The sequence below is a fragment of the Varroa destructor genome, unplaced genomic scaffold, assembly GCF_002443255.2.
Source record: "Varroa destructor unplaced genomic scaffold, Vdes_3.0 BEIS01000002.1, whole genome shotgun sequence".
Classification (NCBI taxonomy): Eukaryota; Metazoa; Arthropoda; class Arachnida; order Mesostigmata; family Varroidae; genus Varroa; species Varroa destructor.
In genome coordinates, this window is record NW_019211455.1 from 13,070,426 (window position 1) to 13,093,080 (window position 22,655).

Consider the following 22,655-nt stretch of genomic DNA (forward strand, 5'->3'; position numbering starts at 1 on the left):
GGACCAAAACCTTCTCAATGTCATAAACGGAGCGATGGAGCACTGTATGCTATTGGCGGCTGCTGATGTTCCAATCTATACGTTACTACTATTACTATAACTGTTGCTATCGCTGATTCTGCTGCCGATAGTTTATTGCTGCTGCGACAAGTTATAGCGGTCGCCTTTAGGACAGCAGCAAGCGCCAAAGAAAGGAATACTGAATATTTCAAACAGGATCGGATGACAATCGATGCTGTTGAGTCCTTCAGCAGAGAGTCCTCGCTGCAACAAAGAGACCGTATTCGTTGGTGGAGTGGAACTTTTTATCGGAAGCAGGCACTCACCTGCAACCAAGCTGTGCAGCTAACTAGCTGAGAGATGTGGCCTGTAGCAGTCCAGTCCGCTGACGGCGACACTCATGCTAGCAGACGTAATCACAGCAGACAACACTTCTCGTCGTTTGGCCTGGGTAAATTTTGTTTTTTATTACTACGCTTTCCACTCTCATTTTCACAGAGTCACCCGAAATACCCCGACTACTTTCGATCAACGGAAGCGCCGAATCTGTAACCGAAAAGTCCAACGATGCGCAAGCGTCGTAGCAAAAGATACCACGCGAAGTGAAACGGCAGTTTTGCTCGCCAGCGACGTCACTCACACGAGTTCTAAGGAACAAAAGGTGGACAGGGAAGGCGGACAAGCAGGCGAGGAGGAAGCGGAAAGAACTATTAGGTGCCTTCGAGGGGAGCACTCAGCTGTTGATTGCAGGAAGCGTCAACCGGCTGTGTTTCAACAACATCGATCGCCACCCCCCCTCCCACCACCGGCGTTAAGTGAATCGTGGCGGTGGCGGATTTCATTGCCTTGGCTGCCTTACTAAGAGCGTCTGTTGCCAAAAGACGACCGATGGAAGCCTCATCACTTAACTATAAAAACGATCTGCTCGCAACATATCGTGGCAGTGCTTATTTGTGAAGACCGCGCAGCAACAGAACTCTAAAAAGTAGGAAGGCTAAAGCGGCTGGCCTGACGGCATGAAACTGAGATGTCGACTTATTAATTTTCATAGCAAGAGAATTGAATATTCAACGGAACGAACGCGCCGAAAGGATCACAATGGTGGTACCTTTATTTCCCCTGCGTTCTGGACTCATGTTAGGTGGCTATGCGAAAAAAGATAATGTGATAGGCTGAGAATAACTTAACTATGCTCGCAAAAACTCATTCCGGCTCATTTTAACAACAAGGCTAGATCTTGTTCTGCAATCTTTTAGCAAATATACGAAGTAGGTCTCATGCTGGTAACGCTGCCGGGTATCTCGTAAGGGAGTGAAACAAATTTCATTATGGCGTTCCACATGTTTCAGTGTATCTATTTCTACATGGACCTCATTATGTATCCACCTCATTATGTACATCTGGCGTATGTCTGATTTCCGTTATTGTCAAAGCTGGTTTTAATGGGGCCAAGCCGCCAGATCGACATCACACCACGATAATCAAATCCTGTACCACAGACATGCCGAAACGCACATCAGGCGATTAAGTAAGACGGACCGTGGCTAATCAGTTCGATAGGGACAGTTGGAAAAGACTTCCTTACGCACGAAAGACCTCTTTGTTGTACACGAACACGAACAACGAGCAAAAAACGATAGAGCGGATTCAAGGGAAACTGAAGAAAAGATGGCAAGGGGATATATACGAACGAAGTGACACAATAAAGACAAGCCGGCTTCTGTCCGAGTAGAAGTAGCGATTTTATTCAGGCGGGCAGACAAGGGCCTGGAATAGAGGGCAAAAAAACCGACGATAAGTGAGAAGCGTAGCCCATGGTGCTTAGTGTGTGCTCTAAAAGTGGTGCTGCTTAAGACTCATTTTCCTGGTTCCCTCTCACCACCAGAGTGTCTCTTTTCCTTCCTTTCTTTCTTTCTTTGAAGGCCCCGTTATAGTTTGGACAGGAAAACAATCGAGACATCATTCCGATTGGGAGGAAAGAAAATACAGTTGCAGTCAAAACCTTAGCGTCGGTGGATCCAGGACCTACGGAGGCCTTTCAATTTCGAGTGAATTTAAAGTTAGAGCAAGAAAAAGAGTCAGTCGGTTTTTTTTTTTGTTCGGCGTTGTGTTTGCCCTTAGCCCTTGGGTTCGTTCATTTCCGTCGTTCGTCTTACATCCCTTACGTTCCCGTGGCGCGTCTACGTATTTACTGAACATGAGCGTCAGCTGCTCTTAGTTAATGGCGCTACTATTCTCGAAAGGCTGTGTAGTCAGAGACGTCGAAAAAGAACGGACGCTTTGGCAGCGGTTCGGTAACACTACGGTGCCGAGCCGGCCAAGGACGGCGTTAGGGCAGGGACCCGCAGCAATAGCAGTAGAAAGCAGGAACAGTGCGATAGAGAATCAGAAGTAATGACAAAAATACCGAGGGTTGGGCTTCCTGCTAGGGGAGCTGTTCCTGCTTACCTATTTACGCGACGCTTCTACCGCTATTAAAATTGCTATTACTACTGCGGCGGCTGCTGCTGCATTGTGCTATACAAACGTACTAAATGGCTGGCATAAGGTAGCATAGGAGCGCAGGGTGTTGACGAGTTGGCCAAGCTAGACCAGGCTATAACCACGAAGTATGCTATCTATGAGGATATTTGTGCCTCCGCGCGACGAAATGGCTGTTAACGTCAGTGTCAGTATCGATCGCATGGCGTTTATTTTCGTTTGGCGGCACTGTCTTCGATACTTTCGTCGCAGATGCCTGCGTCCTTATCCTCTAGTGATCAAGCACAAAATAAAAATATCAAGATGTAACGTACTCACTAAGGCCATGTTGAAGTGAGGTCGAATGAAAATACTTTATTACAGAGGCTCGTTTACCACTTGATTCTTCTCGAATCTTCGTCGTTTCGTTACGCTCCTCTGAGGATAAGTAGATGAAAAAGAAAACGTCGCATCTCGATCGTAGGCGTGACATTGTTATTCGACTCTGCCTCTTTCGCTATAAGAAATTTCTTTGCGACACCTTTACGCTCGGTGTAGCTTCTACGGTGTAACCTCTTGCCTATGAGAATGCCAAAAGCCGCTTACGTCTCAGACGAGGGCGAGATGGAAGAAAAAAGGAGGCGAAAGATGTTGTCCTTGTCCCTATCTCTTGCTTCCAAAATACGTGGATCTTTCGCCGCGGTGTTACCAGGTTACCAAGAGCCGCCTGTTTCTTGAAGGGGGATACGAAACTACCGATCAGTTTGCAAAGTCTCCGATTAAGGCAGGTCATCTTGATTTAGTGTGGTATGGGCAATACGACACAATTACTATTGGTGGCTGCCTTTTGGCCTTCGCTGTTGCAACGACTGTATCTCACTCAGGTGCTAAGCAAGAACCGCCGCTACTACTGCTAATGCTGTAGTACAAAGAACACTAGTTTCTTCCTGCGAACCTGTGAACCGAAATACCATTGCTATCGTCCCAGCGTTGTCCTTCATGACCAAAAAAGGCAGCTAAAGCGCGCACAGTCGAGTGCTCACGCTCCCAACCGACTCACTATTCTTGTAGCAGTATTAGCAGCAGACCCGAAGTCGTCGTAGGCTGATGCTACCGCTGTGCTGCGGTCGCTCAGCGGAAGCAGGTGCCACCGACAGCGTTCTGCCCTACCTCCCAACCGTGTTCTGCCACCTGGCGAGGATGTGTCAACGTTTGGATGACTGAGCGACAGCAGGCAGGCGGGAAAATAGAGTCGACGAGATCTACACAGGGCCGATTCGACTCGAACAACCCGAACTCGGCTTCGATCCTGCCACAGAGTAAGAAAAAAAAAAAAGAAATAGATCGAGACTAGAATAGAAAAGCAGGACCGTTCGCGAGCGGTTTCCGAGTGAACGAAATATCGAAAAGTAAAATTGGCTATGAGAGGGTGTGTAGGATATGAGGCACTGCAGGACTGCAGCTGAGGTCTGCGGCTCCGGCCCGCTCTAGTGTCACTCCAGTTCATTACGATTATGGATTTTTATTGAAATCTACGAAGTGATGCACAGTAGGACAAAATATTCAGTTTTTCGCCTTTGAAGCGTAAGGCGTCCGGTGCCTTTTGCCAGCTTTGTCAGGTTTCAATAAGGACTACGGTAGTATTGCTAATTCAAATAGAACTATTGCCTATCTGATACCTTATTCACATATTCGCAGTTAGCCAACACACGTTCAACTGTGTATGTTATCATTTCATTGTAGAAAGGGTCTTATGCCGTTATAAAAGTTTAGTTCGATTAAAAAGTGAAAGGTCAAGAGCAGTATAAAACATCGATCGTAATTATAGACGACAGGCCGCGACTCTTTCAACAATCGAGGATGAGATGCTAGAAGAGTGTCCTTCTATTGCCACCTTTTCCTGCTTGATCCTTTATCTGCACTAGTTTCGCCGTCAAATGAAGGCGTCACATATATATATATATATATATATAAAGTGACGCCTTATATATATATATATGTGTATTTTTTTTATATATATGTATATATATATAAAAACTTAATGCAAATTGGTTTTATAATAAAAAAATAGAGTAAGTCACGTACTTATTATTCCACGGTTTTATCGTCTATTTTAAAATATGCTTCGTTATATATCTATATAATCGACCGTTCATTTGCCTGATTTATATACCACACTTATCATATGTGGCGGCAACTACATTAGCAGTAGGTAACCGCATTTGACCTACATGAGATTTGTGCTAATTTTTAACCAATACCTCTTCTGGCCGTACTGATTGTGACATATTTACTAAAATAATATCCAGCCTCAAGCCTAGACTAGCACATCTATATTTCGAAGAATATCGACAACCCAATTACATACAACAATTTTTATAATGATTCATAAAGTCTTATAGCACCTATTCTTTCAATCCGTATATCTTTCTTTAACTTCATTTGAGTCCGAGCACCATGTTTTTCCTTTGAGTTCATTGCTTTCGTGTCCGTTTTGCGCACACGTGGAAAAAAGCTTTGGCCGTCAATTCGCTTCGACGAGTGGCCGGTTTCAGCCTACTTACCTGTATGTGTACAGCATTGCCATTGAGAAAACTGGGCTGTACAGCAAAAAAGAACCGTACGTCCTCGTGCAATATTCCGCCAGCGGGTTGATACTGGGAACGAAAGCTAAATGGGACTACACGGGATCGGGATGGAGAGGTAGTTGGTACGTACAACGAAACGGCACTCCTACAGCAGCCAGCTCAGCAAAGGACGACCGAGTAGTAAAATAAATAGTACATAATAAAATTATAGACAACCCTCTTTCTGCATGTTCTCCTTATCCGCTATCCAGCTGCTGTATGCGGCGTCATAAGTGCTTCCATTCGTGGGCGAGAACTCTTCAGTTGTAGAAGAGCAGCAGCAGCACCGGCAGTAACAAAGCACCACAAGCCCGAACAATCGCCGCGTTCGTCGCAAAAGGCCGACTGGCGGCTGACGCAGTTGCTGCTTCATTGGGGTATGTCTGGGTAGACCTGCTTTTCATCGTTGTTGACGTCGGCGACGACGAAGCCTGCTGCTGCTTTGACGACGCAAATAGAGGATGGAAGAAACGTGAAAGAGGGAGAAGGGAGGAAAAAAGTCAAATACGAAACGGTCGTAGGTGCTGTAAGTCTCAGCCAGCGAAGTAAAGGTGAAGGCGGAGAGCTGCCGGCACCTTTTGCCGTTCATGTAATTCTAGTTGGGACGGACGTGGACCTAGTCGTGTAGGTAAAATACGGGTTTCTAAGCTAAAGAGGATTTTATTTAGGTAATGCTGTGGCTCAACGTGCCGTTTCGTCAGTGGCCTGATGGATAGAAGCATAAAAGATAGCAGGATCTTAATGCTGAGTCTACATCTATAAACGACAACGGGGATATGAGATAAAAGCCAGTCGCGAAGTGAGCCCTTGCTAGTAAGTAGCCAGACGTCCAGTCAAACTCATTGGTGAATCCGTTTATAGACTATCTAGTATTTTGCTGGGCGACAACAAACTCAAACAACTAGTTGAGGTGAGGCGATAGCAAAATGGGGTCGTTGCGCAAAACCTGGACTGGTGGGACCGTTACTGGCGATCTAGTTAGTTGGTTGTCCCAACTGGGTTACGTAGCACTACGTACAGGTGTAATTGCTTGTAGCATGATACTTGATGGACAAAACTCCCAACTGTGTTTTCCAATATGTACATCACTCAACTAGCGGCGGCAAGATGTCACGAGCGTCCAGGAGGGCCACGTTGTTACACGCGCCGTATTGTCGATAGCGTCGTAAGAGGAAGATAATAAATTTTCCCATTCATTTTGAAAACAATCAAGTAATGTTATAAAGCGATAGTATTGGTTATGGCCAACAGAAGGTAAAGGTAAAGTTGACAACCGGACGGTGTAGTAACGATTGTGTGTAATATTGTTGTTGCTAGTGTATTCAATCGTCGCTGTTGTAGCGTTCAGTGCTGCCACTTATGTTATTGTTGTCGTTACGGTTTAATCTTGCTTAGAATTGAAAATGTTCAATGAAAACGGAAACAACACGGGCAAATTGAAAACAGCAGCATCTACATAAGTGGGTATGCAACGTTGACAGTGGATAACGTAGTTGCGAGTGGCGCTGTGACAGAGATAGAGATACTTGGAAACGCCCGAGACGCTCGCTCAGAATGGCCGATTGAGTGGCTGGCTCGATTGGTTGCGATAGGTAAACCTAGTCAGGTTGCTTGGACTAATCCGACCCAGTATCTTTTTTAGGTGTATAGTTTGTGCGTGAACAGGAAACGATTGCAGTGATGAACGAATCGCTAGATGACGCAGAAATGACTGCGCTCGATTGTCTAGAGACACGTCTGCAATACGCAGACGAGTTCATAAGTAGAGGAGTAAAAACGGTCAAGGTATTTGCTTAATGCTTAGCTCTGCTAGTTGTTCATCCTGTGTGAATACGTTCTCGGAATCCTGCCCTGTCATCTAACCGGAATGGGCCTTGAATCAGCAGTTACTGACCTTAATAGTACCGTTTCTTCCTTCATTTCGTATTTTCCTTCGTCATTTATATTTGACAATGTCTGCCAATGCTGCGACATAAATCAGCACACGTGTTAGCTATTGTTGCTATGACAACGCGCTCAGGGAGACGTGTCAGCCACCCAGACTGCGATGGTACATCAGCGTAGGCACAGGCTGATGTCTCCGTAAGTTGATTGACTCGTTATAACGTGTATCGATTAGGGAGTAGCAAAGAAAATGTATATGGAGAAAACAAAGAAAGCATATGTCGTGTTAAATCGAGAAACAGCTCGTAGATTACTCTAAGTGTGAAAGAGGACCGAGGCTGATGCGGCTACTGCTAGTTAACGACAGTTGGCTACAGGTATTGTAACATAAGAATGACCAGATCGTGTACCACTGTTATAATAATAGTTATCTGTGTTCTGTTAGATACAGTCAGTCTTGCTATTCATCCATATGGATAAATATTCATCATTATAAATCACTCATGCTTGATTTTACATAATGAGTAAAGCGAATTGGAAAATGTAATATTTTGTCTAATTTTACCATGACAAAAGAGCGGTAACTAATAAGTATCGATATATTGTAGTCGCATCAACGCAAGCCATTAAATGCGCAATGGACATCGCCTACAGACAGCTCGTCACGTAGTCGCTCATGTCCGTATGAAGTTAATGTTGATCTAAAAGTGTGATGCCGCTTGCAGCTGGCAGGGAGCGGACAAAGACCACCACTGAGGGAGGTCTAAAGTTCGACGCGGTTCAGACGTGGGCTGCATTCCAGAGAGGAGATTTCAGTACGTGGGGTAACAGGGGTGACGGTCCTAGTATAGGGTAATGTGTCTGGTCGAAACTCGGGCTAGGACCACTGCTACTAAAGCTACTGTTACGTTTCATGGATCTGTGCGATGACTTAAGTATGTGGTGCAGAAACTCCCGTATTCTTATTGACCCCCTTCACTAGGGCAGGCGGCTTGCTTGGTGCAGCTGCCTCCTTGGTTGTATGCGACCGGCTCATTGTTTGCACAGTTTCGAAATGTAATGAGGCAGGTGTTTTCTTCATTAGCATCATCTGTGAGGTGCATTAAAAAAATCGCCAGTTCGCCAGCGCGGCCTGAACGGCCATGACCCCCTATTCCGTTTGTCTCCACTATCCGTTCTCGGTTCTAGGGACGGGCTCCGGGATGGAGTAGTCTGCAAGCAGCTCGACGCCCGAAGTGGGCCTTCGGTTCCTTTAAAGCAAGTGGCATAAATGAGTGAGAATCTTTCATTGCAACCTGGAGCCGAAGCATTATTCTGCATCTTCCCTCTCGCTCGTTAAGTAAAGGACGCTAGGATGTATCCACCACGTCCTGCGCTTCAAGCTACGTTTACGTGTGTGGGGAACCTCGCCTGACCTTTATAGAAGGAGAACGTGCTGTACCGCAGTGTAAAAAAGTATTTTCTGTTACAGCTTTCTCACGGAAAGCTTGCAGTACTACCACTTGAAGTATATGTACGTATATATAAATGTATTTAGTTGTGGAGATGCTTTTCGCCTATCAAATGAAATGGCTTGAACAAACGACCTGTTGGTCGACTAATGTTCGCTTGTAGAAAACATAGAAAGGTTTGAGTCAATCTCCGACAGGACTAGGAATGCACAGCATGATTTATTATTGAACACAAATAAAAGAAATATATATATATTCAGCTTCGTTTCTTCTATTCGAGAGAATAGAAAACTGTAACACTGCCTCGGATTGTTTTAAATTATGCGATCGCGACGTGAAACTTGGCTTTACTTTGACTTTTGGCCTAAAAATGAAAAAAAAACTACTCGAACGCAAAACTTTTCAGACATACACTGTTATATATTAGCACAAAGATAAGCAAGACATTTCATTCGAGTAACGACAAGCGAGAATGGCCACATGTGTGTATAATAGTTAAAGAGCAACTCGACGGCTTTACCGAGATTCGGGAGTAAGTATAATGTCCTTGGCCTAATTTTCGGTGCCAATTTAGGCGGTTAGATTTGAAACGTCTATTTGTCCCGAAGGTTATTTGCAAAGATTACCTCTGTTCATAGAGACGCAGCTGTCTATATCAAGTACGTAACTGCGCTTGGTTCATTATCGGTTGGAACACTGTCCATACGTTGCATTATATAAAAAAACGTGTGTGGTATCAGTTCATTAAATAAAATTATATGCATTTCATTTTTCTTTATGCTTCGGCTTTGCCTAGTCCTAGTAGAAGTACTCTGTCAGTTCTCGGTGTCCTTAGCTAGTTAAGTAAATCATCGTAAGCAACTTACTATCGGGAAGAAATGTTCGTACGCGCTTTTCACATTCTCGTTTCAAATGCGGCAAACTTTAACGGATGACAATACAAATAAGGCCGCTATGAATAGGTTTTACGGGTACCGATCCGAGGCAAATATTGTTGATAAATGCCCACTATACATACACTTCGTTTCGTAGTTACAGAAACAGTCTTCAGATTGGTGAAATCAGACATTGGAAAGGTTGAGTAAAAAGTTACCATTCAAACCAGCAGATGGCGCTAGCGTCGTATCCGGCTGAAATCACGTTGAACGGTTCTTTTGATTGTCGGGCGTGCCTGTCGGAGACAAAAATTACTGCTTGGAAAGCCGATCCGAGTTTGTATTTTTTAATAGCTTTAGAAGCGGAGATTTCCACTTAAACGGCCAACCACTCTCCGAACGCCGAAAAGAAACAAATGAAGAACTGCAGGCATTTCTTAAGCAACGTGTGACGCAGCCGACCCAGGAATCTCTGCACATCTAGGAATCTTCTACCAGAAGACTGCTGTCAATTGTCTGTATACACTAGGGAAGATTGAAAAGGAGAGAAAGTAAACCCCTGTATGCTCAGTGGAAATGACAAAAATCGTCTGACAATATACTTTTCATTGTGTGCGCAATAGAAAAAGGTAATTCTTCTGCAGATTGTTACCGGCGATAAATATGATAGTCTTTTAACACATTCCTAAACTCAAACCAGAATGACTAGATCCCCCCAGTTCAGCGGCACAAAAAATATTTATAATTAAAAGTAACGCCCCTGCATATGATGGAATGAGGACAGCGTTATGTTATGAGCTACTCAAATCCGTACGCAAACAGCACACCGTAACGTACATTATAACTTATTATTGTGCGCCATAGAATCGACAGAACAAGGAGTTGTATCGCTAGAGGGCGATGCAAAGTAGTACTGCTGCGTGACACCGTTGTACGCTACTTCGATAAGATAGCGAAGGCTAACAGATCTCCAATGGGAAACTCTGCCGCACGAGGCGTACAGTTCAGATATCGCTCCATCTGATTATCACTTCTTTCGGCTAATGCAGCAAACATTTTAGAACGGAGGCCGAGGTCCGCAAATGGGCCGCTTCCAAGGACGAAGCCTTTTTGCATCGGCTGCCAGAATAACACTTCTTTGACTAAGGTGTATTCGCGTGTTCGAAAGTCAAAATGGATTAAAGTATCTAAAGAAAAACGAAGACCCTTTAATCTTTCTACAAGGAGGCGCAGTAGAGCGTCAGTTTCCCTACACCTCAAAAATCATAATCGATTAGAATTACTGAAAGATTTTGTGCCAGAAATGCTCTGAATCACACGATAACATTTCGCATACGGCTGGATGAAAGAGACCTGTATGTATGTACAGCAGTATCAGACGCTGGGGTTGAAAAGTATCGAAAAGTGGGTCAAAATTGCCGATTTGGTCAGTCACTTACTTTGCCAGCAGGTTTTACAAATATCAGTTCTGACTGAGCGCTCAAAGCTATCTCAAAAAAAAATCGTTTTAAAAAACAAGTATTAAATAATATTTTATATATTGGGACGTGGCGTAAATGGGCAGCTGTTTCGACAACTGCTTCTACAGGGCCATTGTAGTTTCCCATTCAATCTTATGTTACCGCTGTGTGTCTGCTGACCTCTTGTCTACTTCTGAACTGCGCAGGTCTTTCCTTGGAAACGTATAGACAGGGACGTGCGGATCTAGTCAGACTCTGCTAGAGAGTGACGGTAGTCTGTTTTTGTTGTAAGCAGTCAGGTGGAGTTTACTAGAAATGAACATGCTGCCGTTTGAGGCGAAACAATGGGGAGATACGAGAAAAGCGCAAGTGCACCATATGCGAAACGAGGCAATGCGAAATATAATTGCGGAGATGGATGTGCCGAACGTTGGCAAGCAGTAGTTGCAAGTACGAAAAAGACACGTTAGCTTGGGAAGATTTTTCCTCAAGGTTTTATACTCTCGTTTTCCGTGGGGGTAACTTGTTGGTCCTAGGTGAGTTTCGCGGGTTGGCCGCCATGGTATGGAGATGTAGTATACGAAAATTCGATTTGATATTTGGGCTAGTTGTTGAGCTCCTGTGCCTGCTTGTTTTTTCCCCTCGACTATTTTCGAACTATTGGTGCTATTGTTATAGAAATGCTGTTATTGACCTGGCTTCCTTTCGTTTCGACCTCGAACACCGTGCACAAAATTGCTTACCGCCATTCGTTAACCCTTGCGGATTTTCTCAATTGAAAGAATCAACGTTGTCTCTCAGTGATCCTCTGGGTTATTTATCAACTCGCCATCTGTGATCTGTGGGTAAAGTTTTGGCTAGTTGGTCCGATAAGGCCAGTGGATACTAGTCCGCTCCGCGTTATACGCTATGCTCTCGGTAAACACGAGTATAAGACACCAAAGGGAAAGAAAAATGAACTGAGAGAAACTCTTAGATCCTCACCTATCTCATTTTTTTTTTCGTTGTGGTTGGAAGCAAACAGATTGCGGAAGTCTTCGCTTTGAACGAGCTCACAATTTTCGTTTTTGGTTGTTCGTCCAGAAAAAAATATACACCGTAATGCTGCCAATTAACTATTGCCAGCATCACTCTACTAAAAGCCCGTGTGTGTCTTCCTGACAACCGAATACTTTATAAACTTTTATGTAGTTACGACGTTCCGTATTGGTAGCTAACGCGGACGTTCGCAAGTCTTCAAGCTGCCGCTGAATACCTTTGCCTGCCCTTTAGCTAGGCTTGACCACCGTGACATTTTGTGACGCGCCACAAGAAACATCACGTCTTGTCGGATGTATTGGACCTTTTTTAGGTTTCGCTTTGATCATTTTCCCCACATAAAGTTTACTGCTACCGTTTTTCTTACAGGTACTAGTAACTCTGGTGTTCACTAGAGTCGGAATCTAGTCTCTCATTGCAACTTGCATTAGGTTTTCTTTTTTTTGTCGACGCAAGCGGGGTCCTACATTTGTTCTGAGACTACATGCGAGTCGGTTAATCTCTCTCGATGTGTATGCATTGCTGCCTTCTTAATCAGTTCCCCTGTTCAAGCTGTGATTCGCTTTTTTCTCTTGAAAATCTCCCGATGCTCTCATTTTAAATGTCCAATTTTTAGAAGTCTGTATCAACGCCTCGGCCATTATCGATTTCACGCCTATCCCTATTGTATCCATAGCTCTAATGCCTGCTGCTGTTGTTCCCAGTTGCTCTTCCTCTCTTGGAGCGGCCGCTGGCTTGAGGCGATGGGCCAGGATTGAAGCAATCTTGCGTACAGGGAAGAGATATCGATAGGTATTTACTTTTTTGGAGCTGTCGATTTGGACTGGATACAGAAAAAAATTGGGATTCGACGCAGACAATGATGATCATGAAGACGCCGTACTTGAGGATGTCGATCCGGATTTGAGAAAAGTTGGATGCCCTATTTTTCTCCCGTAACCGCGGGCTTTGGCTGCTAGCTACGTGGACGCGGCAACCTATGTTCGTTGACTGGATTTCATAGATAAGTTGTGAATCCGATGCATCCTTTCGGAATACAACTTAGCAGCGGAACGTTTCAAAACGCATTTTTCGAAGTAGTCACATTCCCTTTTACACGTCGGCAAAGCAGGATTTATGACTGTGTTCTAGCGACATACTGATATTAGGACGCCCGGTGCCTATTTAAACATGCTACTTTGTCAGATGCATCAGTATATAAACCTGTAGCAACGGAGTCTTACGGCCGAATCCAAGGATGCGTCCTTACAGTTCGATTCGCAACGTGCATATAACCTCGTCCAGAATGATTAGTAGGCATGCAGTAAAGTGCTCGTTTTATAAACGGTCATCAAGCATGTCGTTGTTCTAGATTCAGATTTACTAATGTCCTTCTCGTGATAGCTTTGTAGATAACGTATTTGCTTGCTAATCTTAAGAACATTTCGTGGTCTAGGTTTTAACCCGGGCTTCAACAGATAGACGGCGATACCAGACGTCAAACTCGCAGTATAAAGGTTCACTAATAGACGTTGGTATGTCGATGTCACCAACTTCACATCTCTGTGCCTCGTAGGGACCATAAAATGGATACGAAGCATGTAGCAAAAGTCGATGTCCCCTAGGTGTGCACCAAGACTGGGGCTTGAGAACCCGTTTTTGGGGGTATATATGTGTGTGTGTGTGTTGCCCAAATGCGAATTTAGGGTCAGATTTGGGATATGAGGATATCGTACTGCTAGGCAGTAAGGAAGGTTAAACTTGAGAATCCATCCACACGCCAACTAACCCAACCGTTGCCAGGTCTACGAGCCTTTCTTCTTTGGCCAGCTGTAGTTTCTCTACTTTTTTCCACTCGGTTGGTGCGAGTTCATCCATCTTGCTCTTCTAAACCGCTCTGTTCATTCCTGCCGGAGACCACTGTGGTACTGGTGTGCACCGCCCTAACTTTGCTTCCAACGATAACTAGTCCTGTAGCTTGAAGCTGGTAAAATTTCTTTTGTTTTCGTTATTCCTGGGTCCCTGCTGCCGGTTGGTTTCCGGTTTACCACAGAAGAAGTAAGACGCAAGTCTCTTTCCATCAGATCTATACCATGCCAGTGGGGCTGGCACCGTTGCCCGTATGAAGTGAACGTGTTACGGCACGATGACCAGCTATCCTGCATTTGCAGAGCTACTACCATATTTATAGATCCTCGTTTAGAGCTGATACCCGCTTTATATTCACAACTAATTTGGGAACAGGTGCCGATGTGTGGCTTGTTAAAATGCACCTATTTATTGATAAACCTTACATTAAATATAGTAAATCCATTGTAGACATTTCATAACTCGCTGGCACAGGAAACGTATATCGTTGAGGAAGGTGTCAATCTTGTATTATTACCGATAAAACTCTTCTCTGTAATATAAAGAGCGATTTAAAGATAGCAGAAAGCGTGAATTGACAATTATCACGCAATAAACAATATAAATGTCTATTGTTAAGGCTTAATGTGAGAAAGTCAATGGATAAATTTTCGTCTACAATTGCAAGACAGTGCGCGAACTGGTTGTAAACAGTGCTTCGAGGGTATCGGCAATTGAATGGTAACGCATCACGTGTTTTTATTCGATGAAGATTCGCTCTCGTCTGACTACCTGGAAAGAACACCGTATTCCTAAGCCTGGGCCGGCAGCAAAACGCTCAAATATTTCCCAAAGTCGCTTTTCGCCCAAACTACGAGCTTTGCGAGGCTGATGCTTCCTCGACTACTTATCGAACGAACTTATCTAGTGAGAAACCATAAATACTTATGCGCTTTGCCCGTTTCTGCTCAACAGGTAACGGTCACGGTAATTGTTTGCTTCTCTGTACGTTGCTCGTCGATATAGTAAGCAAACAGCTGCTTGCACTAAACCTTATTTTATCCCCGGACATTGTTTTCAGGCTAGAACTCGAGGACCATTGGTTAACGGTACGAAGCAGCTGCTGCTGCTGCAGTAGAGAAGCCACTTGCTGGATGCCTTAACATGCTACTTGGAACATCGGCAAGAGTTGCGCGCATATGTCGTAACCCACGTCCCAGTGACATCTAATCTCATGCTCAGCTATTTAAACGAATCGATCTAGAGAAGCACGAGTATAACGAAGGGGCGATAATGTCTTGCTACAGAGTTACTTATGGGTGAAAGAATTAGTCGACTTAACAGTCGAACGCTCAATTCACGGAAGCAGGTATATGAGAAGTATCAACTAGGAGGGTCAGAGGATAAACATAAGATTTTAAATCATCCCCACAAATTCCAATATATATATATAACCGCAGATCCGGCAATCTTTCTTTCCCCTACAACCTATACACCCAGCCTCCAGTATACGGTAAGCCACTGTGTAACATTATAATTTCAAACTGCCACTGTTCAACTAGCATATATATATATAATTTGAACGTATATATCATAGTGCCCTAGTCGCATTGGCAATATACCCGTAAATAATCGCTGCACTAGGCCTATATTTGCGAGCCCATAGACAAAGTAATAACAGACGTGAGAAAATTCAAACGGTCCAAGTTTTCATGATTATCGAGGCCGCGCTTGAACTGAACCCTTACATAGGGCAGACAAGTGCCGAACTGTGGACCCTGCATCGCATGTGGGCCTAATGTTGTTCCGCTGCCGAACGTCGAATCAATCGATGGGCATGGTATTGTACATGGATATTGGTTCGAATGGGAGAATGCTGCCGGGGCCATATTTTCGTCTAACGAACTCCTTCCTTTAGAAGGTTGGCGATTATTGTGCTGCTTCCGCTCTCACTGCTGTCTGCGCGCTGCGAGCACCTAGAGCTCTCGTGAGCACCATCAGTTCCTCTGACTTCTGCTTTATTTCCTGTCTCGGGTAGGCAACAGCGCAGCACTGTGCAACCGGCAAGAATCTACGAAAAAAGGGTGGCGTCCTACCTCCTTTGAAAGATAAGCAATGAAGAAAGCCAGAAAAATCCAAGGGACAGCTTTGAAAAGGAGAGAGCGAGAAATGGAGCACGGGAACTCTAGCCAACCAGGCGGCCAGTAGGGGAGATGAGGTCGCGCGCAAAAACGAAGGACATGCCATGGATGAGGAAAGACTAGGGATCTTTCAGGAGGAATATTCCAGACTCAAGAGTAAGCAACCGAACTAAGGCAAAAGGTGGGAATAGAGAACCAGCCGGGGGGAGTTAGAGACGAAGAACGACATCGGATGAGGAACAGTGCAGCAGAAAAGGGTTGGCGTTGGGAGAGGTAACGGTGGAGCCTGAAGCAGTTTTTGAATCGACGACATAGCGTCACGTTGGTTCCAATAGTAAGATAGTTGAAAGGAGTAGCTCTGTAGTTGAGTCGAGGCAGGCGGGAACGAGCCGGCGAGACGATGGGTCTTCGACGAGTTACTGAGTAGAGTTCTATGCCGCCGAGGGATGGATGAAGAGACAGATAATAGACGAGGAAAGAAAAAGAAAATGCTGTTTCTTCCTTTTGCTTTTCATTACTTTTCTCTCAATTCCTGGACTGAGCAGTAAGACAGTAATAGACAGAAGAAAAGAGAGAAAAAAGGCAGCTGTACTAGTGTGCACACAGAAGAAACGTGCTGTACCGGTGTACGCAAAACTAAGTGAAAGCCGGCGAGGAGACAGACAGGCAGGCTAGTAAGTATAATGGGATCTGTCGTGTTTGTCTATGCAATTGAGCAAGCGATACGACTTCTTCAACGACGAGTCGAATAGTGATTTATATTGAGGATTTTAGGACGTATTGGGATGAGATCCCTTTTCCACATCCAAATCTGGATCCACAGGATAAGTTCTGCGACGTCACAGCGAGAATGGCAGATCGACGAAGACGACCTAGTGACGACAACAACGACAATACGGACGAGGAACAAGGGGAAAATAAAGAATCCCATATCAGTGGTATGTGTATGTGACTATACACCTCTAAAATACATATGTGCTGGCAGGGCTGGGTTAAGCCTCCGTCCTATTCGAGGTTTACACAAAGTTCCCATATTCCAGACGATGCCTTGGTTCGATACATCTTATACATTGTGGTTATAGTAGCAGTTGTAGTTGCATTGAGAGTTGTCGGGCAAACCGAGCAATGGCCCTTCTTTTTCTGATTGAAGTTGCGCTGCTGCTACCTCAGTGTAACTGCTGACCGTCTCTTTTTTTTCTTTAGAACGAAATAGTGTTGTCAGATAGCAGATAGTAGTCAGTCGAGCAATCGGACTCCATTGTTAGATGAGGAACAATGAAAAACGTGGTTAGGTTTTTTCCTTTATGTTCTCATGGACAGGTATTTCTTGGGCAAGCAAGCAGGCAGTGCGGAGCGGCAGGCTTTGGAGACGTCCTGTCCGATGTACGGATAGTGGACATGCATGTAAATTGACGAGGGCGCGTAACTGCTGTCCTGTGGGCGTGGACCTCGGGGATCGCCGCAGACGCTCCCAACACTCGCTGTGTTTTAGTGCTTAAGCTTAACAGTACTCATGCTTGGGCGAATCCGTGAAACGTTCGAGTCTCTTGTGGCGTCGTTGCTGTAAAAGGCACGGTGGCAATATAAAACTAGTTCATAAGGTTGGAATCAAGACATTGAAACTAATAATGGGAGCGTACCCATGGAATAAGCGCATTGATGCAAATGTTGCTGCCTTTTTGCCCTATTCCTTTTTTAATTTTTGAACATACATGAGATCTAGTTGTCATGTAAAAGAACGGAAAAGTACAACAAATGTAACCTATGTAAACATATGTCTGTAAAAGAAATACATCTGGTGTAGCGATTAGTGGCCAATATATTGAACTATTGAATTAGATTTTTAAATAAAGCTATACCTGTTTTTGTGATAGAGCAATAGCGATGTTTTCCCTATTAAACGGAGGAATACGTGAGGTGATCTAGGTCCGGATTCGGGTATAAATACAATTCGCTTTGTGCTAAAAATAGCCAGCCGTCTAAAGCAATGCCCAAAGGATTTATTACTGGACGTAAAGCTCGAAACAATTATTTAAGTAAAGCTATATGTCAGTAAAAATAAGAAAAATTCGTCGTATAAAATGCATATCTACATTATATGCATCTAGAAATTATTTCGTTGGCGATTTCGGCCAGTTGCTATCAATATGCCATTTCCTAATAGCTTATTATTATTTATTATGCTTTTCAGGTATAAATTGTGAAGAAAACTTGGATTTATGTAGCCACGTATTGTGCACGGTGTAAATGGGTAACTCACGAATACTGATAGATATATATCGACCAGAATAACTATGATCAAATGGCACGCTGACACCATAAATGGATGTACCTAAAAGTTTCCAAAAAAAAACTCGCGTAAACCGCCATTTTGTTGTTATAACGTACTAGACATAATTGTGTGTTGTTAGTGAGCAAATGCGCTCATGATGAACGCATCGTGGCTTCTTTTATTTTACACAAAAAGCCAGGTCGGTGAAGCATTGTTACTTAGCTATTTTTTTTAGAAATCCATATCAGTCCTAGTAAAAAAGACAATCTCATCGTTCGGCGGATGTAATTCCTAGAAATAAGGTAAACTTTTACAGACAGCTAGATCGGCCAGTTTCATTGGTGCACCACCTATGCCGCTAGCGAAGAAGGGCTTTAATACGTTAAGCCAAAGCCAGATCGGGTAACATACAGTATATTGCTTGTAATTAAACGACACTGATAAATGTGTCATCGATCAGCGTTGGCTGTAAAGCCTCAGTCACTAAATCTCCCTGTGTTTTTAAGTTTTTATTGTGGGTATGCCTTTTTTGAATCTGTCCTATTTATTCAGCCTTATTTTACTCAAAATCGGTACCGTTATTTTTTTGAGTTGCAAATCTATTTAAATTACACTGACTGAAAGCCTGAAACCGCGGTTGCAAGATACCATCCCGTATGCCAACACTTCTTTTTGTCCCTTGAGGGTTTCGATTATCCCGGACTCGCCTTTTTCTGATGAAGGGTAAAGGGCGTTGTGTGGGGGCTCCAAGGGAAAATTCGAAATACCCAAAAAGCACCAAGAATACCAAAAGGAAGAAGTAAAGTTAGCCTCGTTCTACTTCCATCCAACTATCACGAAGGATCTCGCAAACGTCAGCCGGATCTAGAGTAGAAAGCAGAGTCTAAGGGCTCCAGCACATCCTGCCGATGCATTGGGAAAAAGGGTGGCTGGCTAACTGTCAGGGAATTGCATTATACGGCAGCGATGTGGAACGTGCGATGTACGATTCACGACCGACCGACCGTCGGATCCAGATCAGGAGCATTGGGCAAAAGACTGAGAGAAGAGGCAAAAAAAGAGAGGTAAAATAAGGGCAAAAAGACGAGAATGCTGCGGCAAGTAGTAAGGTAAAGCATAGTCATGCGACAAACTCAAACAGCAAAACGAACAGTCTTCGAATGAAACAGAGCGAGAAAACAAGCGGCAAGGGAGCACGAGAAATACACGTACATAAACAGATAGATATATACTGGGGCAGTGGCCGCTGATGATGAAAGGAGAAGGACGAAAAAAGCGAAGACAATGACGGAGATGAAGAAGCAACAAAAAAAAAACGGAATAAGAAGGGTTTGGTGGTCGTGGCGCAAGGAGGAGGATGGAGGCAAGAAGAGCTTCTTTCCGTCGGAGTTGAGCTGAAAATCATGCGATTATACGAATGACCGCGCAAATACACTGGGCCAGCGGTCCTGCCCTGTTTGGCTGTCCACCGATAAGAAGAAGTCCATGTCGACTCTGAGCGTCTATCTGTCTCCTTTATCCGGCCGGCTAGCCGTGGCTTCACAGCAGTCATCGACAGGAGAAAAACGAAACAGGGGTGATATGAAAAGTAAAAGCATGGTATCTAGGAGAAGGTGTGACGTACTTGCTTACAAGGGGAAAACCCCCAAAAGAAGGCTAGGGCTGTTTGCCTGTTTCCTTGCCTCAGGCAACTGTGACAACGTGTACCTACGATTGCAATCGCTGCTACCGTCGTCGCCAATGCTTCTTCTTCTATTGCATTGTTACTGGACCGGTCCTATGATGTTGAATAGGCATACAGTACGCTTAAGCTTCTAGGGTGCTTAGGCAAGCAGTAGCGTGTATGGAGCCGGGACTATAGGAACAACTGCGCATTGTGAAAGAAGTGGAAAAGGTCTGCGGATGGACGAGGCGGAAAAATAGGAAACGCTTGTGTCTATGGGGAGAACGCGAACGCGAGTGAAGTGAGAAATGAGATGCTTAGGGACACTGAAGTTAAACAAGTAGCTGGTACCTTGGGGCCCTCTGAAGTACAATTCCTCATTACACTTCCGTTAAGACAATAGCGATGTCTAGCAAGTCGTACAGACCTGCGGTGCATTAGTACTATTATATATTCTAAATACGAATAAAAAACCTGAAAGTAAAGGATGTATAGCGATTGAAGTAACTGTTCACCTGCATTATTCACGAGTGTTAACAATCGTGGGTACAAAGACGATTTAATTTGCTTTGTTTCATCACATGGTTAGTGTAGCTCCCATCGACGACGGCACTTGGGCCATTGATTCCTAGCTTTTTTTTTTTTTTTTTTTTACCAATTGTTGGATTATTCAGTCCAATTGTTGGACATGTGACTATGATCCTATTATACTTATAGAGAAGCTGGATGTCACACGACCAGTGTATGATACATTTGACCTGTTTAGGTTCGAAGAGCCTTTCAGAGGTTTTCTCATTTTCCAGCAAATTCAAAAGCGAATGCATTACGTGTGTGTATTTCTGTATTAGTTTCTTCTGTTAATTTGAGTGCTCGCCCGGCTTGTTCTAAAAACTAAAGTCGTGAATGTTCCACTCAAGACTCTAGTACATGAGTATAAACAGCGACAGACTTCTTGCCGTTGCCTTCACTAAATTTTAGCTTTCTCTCTATCCTTTCTTTTCTATTCTGCTCTCCGGATACTATTGGATGATAGATCTCAAAGAGAGGCCGTTAATTGAAGGTATCCCCTAGTAAGATAAGTGGAAACGAATATGGCGATATATCGTCTGCTAAGGAGAGGAATGGGGAGATGCCCGCAAACAAGAAGCAACCAAAGAGGGTAGACTTAGAAGCATGGGGCATCTCGAGGATGGGGTAGATATTGGTAACTACGTGAGAATGCGCCGCCTCCGTGCTTGCCCCTCCTCTCTAGTCTCAAAAAAACACAGCAAGCTTTAGCAAAGCCCCTATGGAAGAAGCAGGCAAGAAATGTTCGAACCCGTTACGTCAGGGTCGGCCAAGCGGGCATACGAAGTGGGCAAAGGTTGCCAGTGTCTGTTGTCACCGCAAGTGCTGCATTGCGGAAAGGGTTGTGTTGGAATAACGCATAAGTACAAGCAAGCAGCTGGAAGACATACGATCGTTCGGGCATCATTTTAGGCGTCATGAGGTCTCGCCGTTTTAGTCGCGTGTATCTCCGTGCCGTCTCAGAATGGCGTCACCACCAACCGTCAAGGGCCGTCGGCTGATGTGGTGGAAGCATTTCCGGCTGGGGGAACGCGAAGAGCCCGTTGATGGAATGCTGATGCCGATGGCAGTGGGGCTCTTAACGGAAGCTTGCACGTCGTCGCCGCCGCCTATAGCCAGTACCGAGAATCTAACAGCTGTAACATAGCCTCGAAACGCTCGTATTTTCGACTAGTTCGTCCAACGATCGCTTCTCTAGGCTACCCCATGCAGCTCACCGCTGGCTAGTCATAGGCCATAATAATATTCTAATATGAACATCGCGAATCTTCAAGTAGCTCTCTAAACACGTACAAGTATATCCGGATATTGGTACACAAACTTCCAAAGCGCATCCATTTTTGTGTACGTATGTGTGATACTAATGAATTCAATTCAACCTGACGCAACGAAGAAAGCACTAACGGTTACTGCACTCGGCCGGGGTCGGCGGATAATGTTCGTAAAAGCTATATTCTAATTAATAATTTCTATATCATTTTACAGGTGACCCTCGACGTCCAAGAGTAGTATGCACATAACCCCTGTAATATATTCAGTGAAATAAATTTGCAGTATCATAACAATTGTGACTAACCGTGATTCAGTATAATAGAAGACTAATTAGCGCATCTGTTTGCCTCCATTATATGCTAACATTGAAAAGATAAACTCTACTGCTGTAACTTTTTTGACCAATTCGTTCTCGTTTTCGCTCTGAAGCACCCTAGCTTCGGCGAGGATTCGTCGATTGTCGACGGCCAACCGACATCGCGTGTGGCTTAGGGATACTGAAGGCTGTTCGGGGAAGAAGCACGTATCCGGGGTATACGGAAAAGTCAACGATGTGTTTAGTTGTTTCTCGAAACGAGCGAGCCACCTTTCCTTCTGAAACAGTGGGAAATCCCAGGGCTGGGAGTGCAAGGGCTAGCAGTAAAGTAGGACAGACAGTGCAGAAGAAGAATGTTGTATTTGAGCATGTCCTAAGTGTAATTCTGTTTTTGTATAGATGCTAACTTTTCTTTTTCTCGTAGGTATAAAAGGGCGTTTTTTTCTTCTTCCTTGTCCTTTTCTTGCATAGCTTCCTTTTTCAGTCAAAGCTTTGCGTTGTATCGTTCCTGAAGATGTTGAAACATCACCGTGTCACTAGATATCCAACAGCGACAGCAGCAGCAGCAGCAGCAAAAATAGGAACAACAAAAGCAGCGTCAGAGCCAAAACGGGCGAAACCGCGTCTTCAAAGTCGAAACAACTTCATGTGGACGCACCTATCGAGAACTGCTCAGAAAAGAAGATGGAGGAAAGAAACAGGCAAGATCGACTGCTGTTTTTTCTACCATCCGCTCCGAAAGAATATCGCCCGGTCTCGTTTGATACAGTGATACGCAGCTGTGCCAGTATATCAATGTATG

The 22,655-nt window shown here is 44.3% G+C and overlaps 1 protein-coding gene across 5 annotated transcripts in view; it reads left to right on the forward strand.

The window, feature by feature from the left end:
* The window catches only part of LOC111243679 (uncharacterized), a 273,017-nt gene that overhangs the window by 177,352 nt on the left and 73,010 nt on the right, over positions 1 to 22,655 (forward strand). Inside the window, exons 2-3 of one of the 5 annotated variants that reach the window (XM_086980937.1) lie at positions 14,704 to 15,135; positions 17,955 to 22,554. The exons of the other annotated variants lie outside the window; for them this stretch is intronic. The gene's annotated coding sequence lies outside the window, so the exon portion shown is untranslated. The remainder of the gene's footprint in view (positions 1 to 14,703; positions 15,136 to 17,954; positions 22,555 to 22,655) is intronic. 5 annotated transcript variants of the gene reach the window in all.